We start from the raw sequence: 14,348 nt of genomic DNA, 5'->3' as shown, positions 1-14,348 counted from the left end.
CCAATCATCAGAACCTGGAGCAGGAACCAGGCTATGAGCATGGCAGTGAGTGAGACTTCAAAAGAATTTGTTAGGTTCACCAAAACGGATCTGTGGTTCAGTTTGTCTCCTCCCTAAGTTCAAACCCGCCCCCCCACACACACACTAGGGAAGGTACTTTAAGGCTGGGGATGCAGGTTAGTGGTAAAGCCAGTACCTAGCATGCTCAAGACCCTAGGTGCAATCCCGAGTACTAACTAATAATAACCATAGCTGTTTTACCTCCCAGTCCGGATAGAAGAAGGTTTGGGGGGCGGGGGGCGGGGTTAGGCCATCCTTTCCCTAAGCAATTGTCTGGCTCATTCCCCACGTCATCCTAGGATATGAAACCACTTCAGTAATCGTGGGGACAGTGCAGCCCCCCCTCCATGCTCTTAAGGGACTCTGAGGTTGTCTCTCTCACCTCTCTCCACCTCCCTCTTACCCCAGTGGCCTGGCACTGACGCTCGCTCGCTCGCTCGCTTGGGGCGCTCCTGGGGTGCCTAGAGCTGCGGTCACCCTCTCCCTCTCCGGCCCTCCGGCTTTCCCGCAGCTGAGATTCTTTGGCGAGTGAATATGGAGATGTTAGGGCCCCGAGGACCTTTATTTGATGGTTTGCCTTTGTATAAAAGAGAGCTTGTTTGAAAACGGCAAGGTGCAGTTTCCAGCGGCACCTGTGACGCGGCCCCTGCCGCCGCGGGCGGGCTGAGGTGGGGGCGGGGGCCGGCGGGGCGCGGGAGGACCTGTTGTTTTTCCTGTTACAAGTGAAAAGGAAACAAAGTGGGAAGTGGAGTGTGCGGGCTGTCAGCGGGCGGGCCTCGTCACCGCGCCCCGCCTCCGGGTTCCGAGCCTCACTTGCGCCCAGCGCCCTTGCTCCGAGCGGCCGTCGGGCCGAGCCGCCCCGCGCGTGCCAGCCGCGCCCGGACGGGTAAGCGCTGTCCCCTGGCTGCGTGGCGGGGTCGGGGAGGAGGAGGTGGGAAGAGGACCAGGCCGGGGGTTGGGGGATCGCGGCTACGCTGGGGACGGTGGGGCCCGCTGGCGGGTAGGTTCCCCGCGCGCACAGCTCGTGCGCCCAGGCTCTAGACGCCTCACCCCAACTAGCGAGCCGGGCAATGGGCACCCTGAGGCTGGGCGATCAGAACCTGGGCCGGAGCTGCCCTTGGGGCTGGGGACGTCGTCAGTGCGCACGACCGCACTGCGCGCCCTGGCCGGGGGGGACGCGTGGTTCCTCCGCCCGGCAGCCGGGTTCGGGCTGCGCTCCCAGCGGCTGGGCGACCTTGCGTGCACCCGGCCAGGCGCGGGGACACGCCAAGCGCTCAACCGCGGGGCCGGGCTCCGAACGCGGTCAACGGGACTGATCGGGCTTCCTGGCCGGGGACCGGGTTTAGGCTGCGTTCCCGGAGCGGTGTCGCCCAGGTGCGCCTGCTGGGGCGGCCCTGCGCGCCCTCCCCGGCCTCTATAATTGGGGATAGGGACTGGATCCGGGCTGGAGTTGAAATTTCTGGGTTCTCCCTCTCTGAGCGCGGATACGCGGCCCCCTGCTCCCCCTTTCCCCGCCGCCCGCGCTGCTCGCCGGGTTCAAAGCAGCGGCGAGGAAGACATCAGCCTTCCAGATCTGCGGCGGAGCCCGGGTTACGGCGGCAAAACCGCCTCCAGCTTTGCATTTCCGGACTTTTTTTTTTTAAATACTCTTACCCGTAATTCAGCCTGAATGAGGCTTTTATTTTTTTTTTCTTTTTCAAATTTAGCTTCCTGTTTTTATTTAGGCTTCCTCCTCTGCTTCTCATCCTTGAGATCAAGGCAAGGGGATTGGGACGACCTTTCGTGGGTTCCACTGAGCAGCTGGCCGAGCTCTGTCCTGGCGGGGAGGTGGGGGTCCCGAGAGCCTGGGAAAGACTGGTGCGAGGCCAGGAAGAGCGAGCTTGAGGGTTGGGGTTTTCCTTGATCGGGGTGGGAGCGCCCTGGAACGGGCCATGTACTGGATCGTTGTGACCCCTTAGGAATCTGCCCCGTTTGCGGATGGAGTGCGGGGCTCATTTGTTCAGGCTTCTCTGGAGGAGAGACCTGCGGGCCTCCAACCCCCACCAGACTCTTTTCAGCGGTGCTTGTGCATTCACGACACCCTCTGAGACTTGAGGCACCATCACACGTGGGTGTGGGGCTGTGCCTTCGGGGAGGGGGTATTTTCTTCCCTCAGGGTTCTCCGAGGGGAAGGTTCACTGCTCCTAAAGGGATTTACTTGGAAACTGAGGACGCATCCTTCCCACTGTTTTTTCCTGGATCTCTGGACACAACCCTGGCAGTGCCAAGGCGTTCTTGTTAATTGATTGATGCCATAGGCTTGATCGAGTTAGCCGTGCAGTTAAACACCCGTGGGACCTGGGTACTGTTGTATCCATTTTACAGGAGGGAAAACTAAGGCTCAGAAAGTTTAGTAAATCACTGACCCAGCCCAGTTTACAAGCAGCTGATGCAGAATGGGGGTCTTAGCTTGTGATCATCTTCAGGTGCCGCTGTTCAGATTATGGGAACGGGGAACTGGGGCCCTTCCAGAGACTCTGCCTCCACCATACTCTAAAAACCTCTCTTTAAACCCACCTGGTTTGATTGATGCTATAAGGGAGGACCAAGGTTCTTCTGATTTACGAGGCTGTGACCAAACCCAAGGAAATAGAATAGACTTTTTTCTTTTGCTCCCTCCAGAGCAACGAGGCATTTCCCTGCCCTGCTGGAGTTGGTGCCTTGGTGTTAGGATTCTGTCCATCTCAGCTGGTGAGAGGACACCTGCACATTCTCACATTCTGGGTTGCTTCTCTTTGGATAGTTTCACAATGCCTCCAAGTCATGGAAGACACAGGAGTGTAGTGGGGAATGCTCTTAAACCTGTTTTCTGCTCTAGAGACTGCCAAGCTTGGGGCCTTCAGAACCCCACTCTCCCCACCCTCTCTGCCTGTGTTCACAAAAAGAACAGAGGCTACAGCATGAACATGGATGTTTCTGGAATTCAGGTGTGTGCTCCAGAGGAACTCTTGGCCCTGCAGCTCTCTCCTGCAGGAGCTGCTCAATCCTTGCCCTCCACGCTGAGCAAGGAAGTATGCCTGGGCACCTGCTGTGGGCTCCATCCCTTCTCTTGCGCTGCTGTGTTTAGCAGACATTTATCGAAATCCCACTGGGGTCAGGGGCTAAACTAAGAACAAGGCAGCCAGGCAGGGAACACACCAGCCCCTGGGGGTTCAAGAACTCAGATCCACAAATAGACAACAGCCAGGGTGAGAGTAAGGGGTGAAGAGTCAGTTCCTGCTTCACCTTGTTTTTCTTCAATTGCAGTTAAAGGGAGAAGTGAATGTGCAACTTATGAAGCAATTCCCCTTTGGCTGGCTGAGTTTTTCAAAACCATTTTTGTTTAGAGAGCAGTTCTGTCCCTCCCACAGCTGCCTCTGTGGGTCTGATGGTGAGGCTCAAATGTGTCCTTCATTGGGACCTTAGAAAAGCTGTGAGAATCAGGAGAGATGGTTCACATACTCCCAGGGGACACAGATTTTTCAGCAAGGATGATCCAGAAGGCAAGCACTCGAGGAGGAGTGGTGGATAGCGCTATGACGAGGCACTGTGGTGTAGTAATGAACGAAGCCAAGCCACCAGCCTCAAGGATGGTGGAAGCCTGTCTTGTTTGGCAGGGAGAGAGACATCATCTTTGTGGTGGTAACGGTGCCTCGGGTGCCTTGTAAACAGCACAGGTTGCAAACCTCCCCTTCTTTCCCCCAGTTAACACTAAAACTGAATGGTCATTAAAGTAGCTGGTGGAAATCCCCAGCTCTCATATCAGAAACGCTGCCAGTTTCAAGGTGGAAAAAAAACAAAAAACACAGCAAGGAACCTCCCTCCTCTTTCTTTGCAGCCAAACACTTTCTGTGGGGCACAGCAAACTATGGCCTACTCTGCACTCCCAGGGGGCCAGGACAGTCCCTGGGGCCTGAGAAAGTTCCCCTTCCAGCTGTCTGTGTGAGCTACATATATGAAAGCACACCAGTCCTCCCCGAAGGGACAATCACACCCTCATTGTCACAGCCCAGGGACAAGGGTCCTGCTCCTGGACCTGGGTATTTTCCAAGGGTGGGCTTTCTAAGCTCAGGGAGAACCACCGAGGTGATCGGAGTAGTTCTGGTGAGCTTCAGCTTCAATTACATTGGGGAAATTACTTCCACTTAGAGATGGGTAGAGAGCAGTGGAGGGAGGAGAGGCCACAGAAGGGAGCTGCCTGTTTGGGATTTTAGGTCCTGGAAGGATGTTGTGTTAATTTCCTGTGACCACTATCACAGATGATGACAAACTTTGTGACTTAAAACAATTGAAATTTATTCTCATGGTTTGGAGGCCAGAACAGGTGTTTTGGCAGGTTCTTGCTTCCTTTAGGGGATTCAGAGAGGAATCTTTCCTTGTCTTGTCAGCTTCAGTGACTCTTAGCTTGTGGCTATATCACTCCATCTCTATCTCTGGCTTCACATGCCTTCTCCTCTGTGTGTCTGTCTCTTCTGTCTCTCTTTTTGGCAGCACTGGGGCTTGAACTCAGGGCCTCACACTTGCTAGGCAGGCGCTCTACCACTTGAGCCACATTGCCAGCCCTTCTTTGTGTTGGATATTTTTGAGATAGGGTCTTGCTTTTTTGCGTGGGGCTTTTTGCCCAAGCTTGTCTTGAACGTTGATCCTCCTGATCTCTGCCTCCCAGGTAGCTAGGATCACAGGCATGAGCCATTGGTGCCTGACACTTCCGTCTTATATAAGGACACTTGGCTTTGGGTGTAGGACCCACTGGAATAATCCAGAAGGAACCCGTCTCCAGATCCTTACCTTAATTGCATCTGGAAAGACCCTTTCCCCATATAATTACTTTCCCAAATAATGCCCAGATCCCAGGGGCTAAGAGACAGTCATGTCTTTTGAGGGCACCCGGTCAGCCCACTATAGATGGGAGGAATGTGTTTCTGTCTCTACATTTTCATTTTCAGGGAAGGTGTTGAGGGCCTTCCTGCTTCTTCCCTCTTTTGCCACTTCCCCTGAGTGACCTTAGACCAGCATTTCAGTCCCCCATGTGGAACCATTGTCCCCAGTCTCCCTCCTTCCTCCTTTTCCTCAATTTTGTGAACCTACTCAGCTCTGCTGACTGCTGCCCTCCTCCAGTCCACCCCCCCCCACACACACATACCCTGCACCTGCTTGCCTTGATCCTTCTTTGCTCAAGTCTCCTTCCTGGCAGGGTCAGGGTCACCCACCTGGTCACCCACCACAACCCCTTACATTTTGGACTTACAGCTACCAAGAGAAGTGGCAGCAGGGCTTAGCTTTACTGCTGTGTCCCCCTGTCCTCCGTGGGGACCATAATTGCCTCACTGAACACAAACCTTTCAAGGGATGAAACTAGTGGTGCTCAAAGGGATTTGCATTGCTGCCCATCCTTGAAGCTGGTTAAGGGTAGGGAGGGAAATGGGACTTGGAGAGTAAGGCTGGAATGAGGGGCTCTGGCACTGAAAGTGCTGCCTCCACTCCAGAGGGGACAGTGTTCCTTTTTAGCTGTGAAAACCAGAGAAGCACTTTCTTCAAACAGGGAAGCAAAAGCAGAGACCAGTTAATGAAACTGTGTCATCTGTGTAGGGTGTGGGGTGGGGATCACAGAAGGCTTGCCACATGGAAGCAAAAGAACTTTCTCCGAGTCAGGACTCTGTTTTCATCTCAGCTGCTTTTTATCTGCTGGGTGACTTTGGACCAGTTGCTTCACCCCTTGAATAGCACTGCCTTACCTGTTACTCCTCAGGATTTTGTACATCACCACTCATACAGTGCCAGGCACACAGCCATGCACACAGTCTGCAAAGGAGCTGGGTAGAGGAAGATGCGGCTAGTGGCTTATTATTACCCTGCTGTCCTAACATGTCAGCACCCATGGAAGTGTGGGCTCAGGCAGGTCCTCCAGCCTCAGCCTTTCAAGTAGCTGGAACAACAGGCATGCCACCACCAGCCCTTGCTCAGCTGCAATCACTTTTTTTTGTTTCAAATTTAGATTCTGTGTATGAGAAAGTTGTAATCATTTTTTAAAATATGGTGCGGGGTGTTACGTAGCCAGCACCACCACCCATCCTCCCTATTTTTTACCAGCTTGCAAAATTGAAGTTCTTTTTTTCTTTGGTGGGATTGGGGTTTGAACCCAGAACTTCACACTTGCAAAGCAGGTGCTCTATGGCTTGAACCACAGCTCCAGTCCCTCTTGCTCTGGTTATTTTAGAGATAGGGTCTCAGGTACTATTTGCCTGAGCTGGCCTCAAACTTTGATCTTCCCAATCTTAGTCTCCCAAGTAACTAGAATTATAGATGTGAGCCACTGCACCTGGCTCAAGCCTATTTCTTTTATTGCTAATGAGGTTAAATAGCATTCTATTTGATAGTTATATGTGTAACATGAGGTTTCCTACAGTGTCATACAGCAGTCAGACCTTGAACCCTTGTGTTGATGGGTTCAGGTTTCAACCATAGCTCCCAGCTTCCCAGCTGTGTGACTTCTAGTGGATTGCTTGACGTCTTGGCTCCTCCAGTTCCATTCAGTAAAATGAAGCCAATGGGACCTAGGCCGCCTGTACAGATTTGGATATTCAATAAAGATTAGCTGGTTTTGTTGTTATCTTTATTTTGATGTAAGCTAGTAAATCACTATTCAAATGGCTAACCCTCAAGCCAAAGGAATTTGGAAGTAAGGATAGGCTCAAAACTAGATGGTAGAAGGGGAGCTGGCAAACTCTTTCTGTCCCAATGGACCGTGCCCTTGGCTGCATTTGGGTGGGAGCATCCCTGGGGCAGGCAGTGAGCTTGTGGTGGGGTGATGGCACCTCCCAGAGCAGATGAGGAGGGGCTGTGATAGTGTCTTAGACAATCCCAGTCACTAATAGGGCCATTTCTCCAGGGCCCCGGGTCCCCTGCTGTCCTGCAGCCTCTGTGCTGTAGAGTGTGGGGGATAAGATTACTAATAGTTTTTCTCAGTTTTCTCCTGAATTTATCATGGGAACTGTTCTGCTGTCTATAGCCACATGATTCTTCGTGCAGTTTGGGACAGTGAGGCGGCCGCATGGATGTCCTGGGGGTTGGGGGGCAGGGGTGGGACCTAGGCTTGGGACCAGCTTGGGTTTTGGCTGGTGCTGGGGATGGAACCCGGGCCTTGTGCATGCTAGGCAAGTGCTACACCCCCAGTCCTCAGGAACCCTTGGGAGTGAAGTGGCCTCACTTTCATCTCAAGCGGCTGGCAGCCTCACTGAGGGGACAAAGTGAAGCAGGCAGCGGGCACCACCGCACACTTTTCCTGTTCATTGCTGACCTGCTGCTGAGAAGGAAATTACGAAAAGTAGGATCTTTGTCTCAAATGAACTACTTCCTGAGACATTTCCTCTAGGGGAAAGAACACCAAAACCCCCAACTTGCCCTTTTACCTGTCCGTCTAAAAAAAAATTCGTCTAAAAATATTTCTCAGCACAGTGAAAGGATGGGGGTTAAGGCTGCATCTGCTGTTTCTGAGGGTTCTTGAACAAGGTGCCAAATACCAGCATCATGAGTCTTTTTCCCCTATTGTGTGACATGACAAATATCTGAATATCACAACTTATCTGCCATCATTTGGAAACTGATAATGAAGTGTGGTCTTTTTTTTTGGCAGTACTGGGGTTTGAACTCAGGGGCTCACATTTGCTAGGCAGGCACTCTACCACTTGAGCCAGTCCGCCAGCCCTGTTTTTTGTTGGGTATTTTTAAGATAGGGTCTCACGAACTGTTCGCCTGGGCTGATTTCAAACCGCAATCGTCTTGAGCTCTGCCTCCTGAGTAGCTAGGATCACAGGCGTGACCACCAGTGCCCGGCCGAAGTGTGGTCTACTTTTAATGAAATGCAGCATATCTAGTAAACAGTGGTTGCCTAAGATGCGTGTGGCTTCCTGTATCCAGTGGTGCTGTGTGGGAGAAAATGAATGGATTGTAGCTTAACGTTAATATCCAGTGCAGGAGCTTTACAGTTAGACAGCTGAGTCCAGGCTGGTGGTGCACGCCTGTAATTCCAGCACCTGGGAAACTAAGGCAGGAGGATCACAAGTTGGAGGCCAGCCTGGGATACATAGCAAGACCTTGTCAAAGAAAAGGAAGGGAAGAAGGAAGGAAGGGAGGAAGGAAGAGGGAGGGAGGGAGAGAAGGAGGGAGGAAGGCAGGAAGGGAAGGGGAAGGAAGGAAGGAAGTTTAGAAGGAGGGAAGGGAGGGAAGAAGGAGGGAGAGAAGGAAGGGGAGGGAAGGAAGGAAGGAAGGAGGTTTGGAAAGGAGGGAAGGGAGGAAGGAAGAAGAAGGGAGGGAAGAAGAAGGAAGGAAGGAGTTAGACAGATGGTTCCTCCTATTTTGGCTTCAACACTTAACACATAGGTGACCTTAATGAGTTGCTCAAGACAACAGGTTTCATCTGAAAACTGGGCTGAGCGTGTCCCTCTCACTGGGCTGTCGTGAAGATGAGAAATGATGAAAAGACTTGTGGTATGTTACAGCCACTCAAAAAGCTACAGCTTTTGCCATTGGATGAATGAATCTTTGAGCCCCACGCTGTGGAAGACACTGGGTTTTGAATGACGGGCATCTGTGTCATAAGTCATTGAAGTCTGCATAGTGTGATGTGGAAGTCAGCTTTCCATTACTGCAACAAAATGCCTGAGATGATCAACTTAAGAAGAGGCAAGGTCCATTTCAAAGTTTTGGCGGTTTCAGTCCACGTTGGTTGGTTCCTGTGGCAGAGAGCACAAGGTGAAGTGATTTCCTTACCTTGTGCGGTCAAGATAAAAGAAAAAAAAAAAAAAGGCTGATGGATTCTGCTTCCAGGGTACACACCCCCAGTGACCTAAGATCCCCTAGGCCCCACCTTCCAAAAGCACCAGGCTGAGAACTAAGTCTTCCAGATCCAGACCGTAGCACCATAGCAAGGTTTATTCATCCATTACCTTATTTGATCCTCCCGTGAATGACTTGTAGAATGCGCAAAGCATATGTCAATAAATAGTATTTTTCTTTGTTCTTTATGGGTTTAGTTTTTTTTCAGCTTTTCCTAACTCTTCCATGTTGGGAGGAGCTTCAGATAGCAGAGCAGGAGTGAGAGTTTGTCCAGGCCTTTCCTTCCTCCTCCTCCAGGGCCGTGGCAAGAGAAGTCTCTGGCCAGCTCCTGGGACCTGGCCTGGATGGTAACAGCAGCTCCTAAAGAGGTTTCCCATTAACAATCTTGGCCACAGCAGTGGACTTTTGAGTGGGCCCTGTCTCTGTAAGTAGCAAGTCGGTGCTCCTGGGTGGGCAAGCTCTCTGGAGGCAGCCTCCCCAGGATCCCTGCGCTGTGGGTGTGTGGAGATGTAGCTGGGAGGTGGCTGGATAACTGGCAGTAACCTTGATGCTGATGGACCATTCTTCTCTAGCTTTCCCAGGGGATGTGTAAGCCTAGCCAGTAGCATCCCGCCCTCACTGTGACCTTGTTTGGAAACTTCAAGTTCTGTTTTTAACACTAACATTAATTTTGCATTCTATTCCACGATTCTATTTCATGTTTATTTTGCTATAGCATATTTCCCCGTAACTGTCGGGTCGGGTAGACGCTCTAGAAAGATGTTTATGTTTTCTTCTGTGGCTTCTGCTCCCCAGCACTACTACTTCAGTTTGAAAAAAATGTAGATTAGGGAGAAATAGTGTGATGACTGATAAGACAGAATCAGGACAAGGAATGCATATTTTAACAGGATCCCTTTTATCCTAGTCGATCTGTAGATTGAGCAACTGAAAGGTTTTTTTGGTTTTTTTGGTGGTACGGGGGTTTGAACTCAGTACTTGCTAGGCTGGTGCCCTCCTGTTGAGCCATGCCTCCAGCCTAAGAGCAACAGAAACTCTGATTTGGGTAGAGAATTATCAGAAGGCTATACCTCAAGTTTAAGCATTTTATTTTAGGTAAGAATTTTTTTTGGCAGTACTGGGGTTTGAACTCAGAGCCCCGTATTTGCTAGGCCAGCGCTCTACCACTTAAGCTGCTTCACCAGCTAAGCACTTTATTTTAACTCAAAACCTCTCTGTGTACATTAGTTCACGGGTCTGCCAAGGGCTTTCACTGGTGTAAGTGGTAGGTTTAGCCATGTCTCATGGGTGCACTTGTAATGTCTACTCCTTCTGCATTGCTATAATTCCTGCAGTTCTTTTGCAGTCTAATTCAACAGAAAGTTTGTTTTAGTTGCTGGTTCTTCTTGGACTTCTAGAACTTTCCCCTTCATGTTCATGGAGAGTGCTTTCTTTTCCCCATGTTGTACCCACTCTTGTAAGAATGATGTTAGGTGATTACAAAGGTGACATCAGTCTGGAGGGAAGCACAGCGAACTCTTGCCAAGTGCAGGGACCCCACAGCAGGCCCCACGCCCTGGCACCCCCAAGGAGCAGCGTGCTGCTCCTGAGCAGAAGCACACCAACCTCACGGGTCAGGATTATTCAGAGAGGAACCTACGGGTCCTCCAGCTGACAGGTGGCATGATCTATTGCATTGGCCCAGGAGAGGCAGTGTGGCGCAGTGGTGAGAGCAGGGCTCTGAAGTCAACCTGGGTTCTCATCTTGCCTCCCTGTTTATGCTCTGTGCAGCTGTCACCTCTTTGGGTCCTGCTTTCATCTTCCTCCTTCTTTTTTCTTTTTTTTGGCCATACTGGGGTTTGAACTCAGGGCCTCGTGTTTGCTGGGCAGATGCTCTACCCCCTTGAGCCACACCTCCAGCCCTGCTTTCCTCATTCTTAACAGAATGGTACATGGGAAAATTAGACCCCAGTGATGGGGGCCCAGCCTAATCAATGAGAAGGAGCCTCTTGTTCTGGGACCAAGACTGAACTGATCCCAGAGGCTGCTGGGAAGAAGTGGTCCAGAAACTTGTTGCAGTGGAAGGGGGCCGGAGGGGCCCTGCCAAACGGGGACATATCTAGAGAATGTCCAGAACACCTGTGTGCTTTCCAGGATTTCTCCTCCTTTGAATGTGTGCAGGTCTGTCTGAGACCTGGCATCTCAGGAGAATAGGATGAGGGGAGGTGTACTAAGTACAGACTGCCAGGATGTGTGGCCAACCACAGAGCTGACCCTGAGGGAAGGCGGTGACTGCTAAGTAGCTGAGCTCTTGAAAGAGGGACTGATGTGCCCTGCCACCCTGAGTGTGTTTGGGGGTGGGGGGGAAGAGAGAGAGAGGGAGGAAGGGAGAGAGAGAAAGGTTAGTTTGATTAGAAGAGGGGAGTAGAACTTGCAGTTTCAGAAGATACTAACATTAACTGCCAGGGGCTCTGGAGATCCTGATGGCTGCATCTTCTAGGTGTTCTGGGACCTTCCAGGTTAGACATTTGGACACATTCGTGCATGTGTAATTCATATTTTTAATGATACAAGTTAGTTAGAAACATTTGGAAAATACAAATAAGAAGAAATAGCTCTTACAATGGCTTATATTTATAATCCTAGTTACTGAGGAGGCAGAGATTGTGAGAATCGAAGTTTGAGGCCAGCCTGGGCAAAAAGTTCTCAAGACCCCATCTTAAGCAGTGGTTGGGCATTGTGGTATACACCTGTCACTCCAGCCACAGAGGGACTTAAGTAGGAGAATTCCAGGCCAGCCTGGGCAAAAAAAGCATGAGGCCCTGTCTGAAAAATAGCTAAAGCCGAAAGGGCTGCGGGCATGGCTCAAGTGGTAGAGAGCCTGCTTCGCAAGCATGAGGCCCTGAGTTCAAACCCCAGTACCACAAAAAAAGAAAAGGAAAAACTAGAAAATAAAAATGAGTATAGATTACCCAAAATGCCTCAGGCCCTGGATTCGATTTCTGGCACCACAAAAATAAGTAAATAAATTAATAAATAATAGAAATAAGCCAGGCACAGTACTACATGCCTATAGTCCCAGCTACTCAGGAGGCTGAGGCAGGAGGATCAAGAGTTCAAGGCCAGCCTGGCAACTGTTCTCTCTGGCATTGAAGATATATTTGATCACAAGTATTGATGGAGCTGAGAAGTCTGGGGCAGGTGTTGGCCACACAGCAAGAACACGGCAGACGTGGGTGGCATGGTGTCTATATTGCTTTATAGCAAATCGCCGCAAGGTGGCTGTTTAAACCATTTATGATCCGAGTCTCTGAGCCCCAGGAATTCAAGAATGGCTTATCTGGGTTGGGTTCTGGCTCAGGGTCTCGGGAGGAAGCAGTCAAGCTGCAGCTGAGGCTGCAGGTGTCTAGGCAGGCGATACCCACCAACCTTCTGGTCATTGGCCAGTTGTCCCAGGTCTTCTCCACATGGGCTCCCTCATGGGGGCAGCTTGAGTGTCCTTACAACATGGGGGCCCGGCTTGTGCAAGAGCCATAGAGAGGCTAAGATTGAAGCCCTGTGGCCTTTCCCAACCTATTTTTTTAAATAAATAGATTCTTCATTTGTATTAACTATCGAACAACGCTGATTTACAAGTTATTCCTACTTAGTGTTGTTAACTGGTGTTTTTTTTCTTATTAGCATGCCTAAGTTGCACAAAGGGGTTTCCCCACTGGCACTGGCTCCCAGGCTAAGTTTGAAGGATATGTGCCATCCCTGTTATGCTCTTCTGGTCGCACTGACCACCCCTGCTGTAATGTGGGCTGGGGCTACACAAAGGTGTGACTCTCAGGAGGTTCGGGTGACTGGACCTAGTTTTATACTGAGAATGGCCTTGAGTTATGCCAGGACCCAACCAGCTTGTCCTGGAGGGAACTGCAGTGAGTGCTGCCTCTGAATCAGCTCGGACCAGCTGTGAGCTCTGTGTTTGCTTCCCTGACTAGAGCTCTGTCATGGTCCTCTTGCTGTGTTTGTAGCTATGGCGTTTAGAATGTTGATCTATACAGCCCTGCACCTGGTTCCACAATACCCACTTTTACTAGTGTAGTTTTTACAGAAGACTCCTCCGGGTGTTTGTGGATTTTATTTGCATTTCTATTGAATTGATGATCCAGTTTTGGATTTCCTTCATTTGAGTTATCAAGCACAACACTGCTGCCTGGCTCGTGCCTGTAATCCTAGCTACTCAGGAGACAGGGATCAGGAGGATCCCAGTTTGGAGCCACCCTGAGCAAATAGTTCCAGATAGTTCTGGAGATCCTAGCTGAAAAAATCCATCACAACAACGGGCTGGTGGAGTAGCTCAAGGTGTAGGTCCTGAGTTCAAACCCCAGTACTGCCAAAATATTGCCCAGAACAGGCCCAGGACACTGTGAAATGTATATTTGTTCTTCTCCTTGTTTCCTGGCCTACAACTCCTAAACTCCTTGACTAAATGTCTTTTTATGTGCTAATGGATTGACTGATGACTAGTAGTGGATGGGGGCTGGTCTCCAGCAAGACCAAGGTGGGATTAAAATGTTGGGCCCTTCAGCCCCAACCCCCAACCTCCAAGGAGGAGAGAGGGGCTAGAGGTTGAGTTGACTCCCAATGACCAACAATGTGATCAGTTTTGCCTATGTAGTAAAATCTCCACAAAAAAGCCAAAAAACAGTTATTGGAGAGCTTCTGGATGCTGAACAAGGTGAGGTTTCTAGAGGGAATGTCCCCAGAGGGTATGGGAGCTCCAAGTCCCCTCTGTCATTCCATTGGGTGCTCAGCAGTGCCCTTTGTCAGGGCTTTTATAATAAACCAGTAAATGTAAGTGTTTCCCTGAGTTCTGTGAAAGCTGCTCTTGCAAATGATTGGAACCCAAAAAGGGGCCACAAGAACTCCTATTTATGGCACAGATAAAACAAGTGGGGGTTTGCAGTTGGCCTGGGAAATGTGGCTGAGCTCTAAACCTGTGGGATCTGGCGCCATCTCCAGGGAAATATTGTCACTATTGAATCAGAGGATGACCAGCCGGTGTCCACTGCAGAATCCGTTGGTTGGTATGGAGGGAAACCCCCACACAACTGGGTCAAAAGCGGGTTGTGGGAGTGGAGAAACCGAGTCTGTTTATTCCTTGAAACTCAGTCAACCTTGAGATGGGTCACATCAAACAACAGAAGCCACCGGAGCCATCTCTTTTCCTGGATGGTCCGAAAGACTCTGGTGGAACAGGGTCTGCTCTCACTAAATGGACATAAAACATGCCTGAAACCCACGCGTCCGGCTTTGCGGTGAGTGGATGCCTTGGTGTGAGGAGGGATCTGATAACTGTCCTGTCTTGTCTTATTTTTTTCCTGAGGGTTTGGTGAGCTAAATGAAATTTGGGGTGTCTGTTGCTATGTAACAAACCATCCCCAGCTTAGAAGTGTAAAGTAATGCCTGTT

General features: G+C 50.5%; 1 protein-coding gene across 8 annotated transcripts in view; it reads left to right on the top strand.

Annotated features, from left to right (window-relative positions):
• The first annotated feature begins 821 nt into the window (after positions 1–821).
• Pik3cd (phosphatidylinositol-4,5-bisphosphate 3-kinase catalytic subunit delta) overlaps positions 822–14,348 on the top strand; it is a 49,535-nt gene continuing 36,008 nt past the window's right edge. For 7 of the 8 annotated variants that reach the window (XM_074081397.1, XM_074081404.1, XM_074081405.1 and 4 more), the window contains exon 1: positions 822–946. The gene's annotated coding sequence lies outside the window, so the exon portion shown is untranslated. The remainder of the gene's footprint in view (positions 947–14,348) is intronic. The other variant, XM_074081402.1, reaches the window with a different exon arrangement.

This window comes from Castor canadensis, chromosome 7, assembly GCF_047511655.1.
Source record: "Castor canadensis chromosome 7, mCasCan1.hap1v2, whole genome shotgun sequence".
Classification (NCBI taxonomy): Eukaryota; Metazoa; Chordata; class Mammalia; order Rodentia; family Castoridae; genus Castor; species Castor canadensis.
Note: the sequence above shows the minus strand (reverse complement) of the source record. Positions and strands in the feature narration are given on the sequence as shown.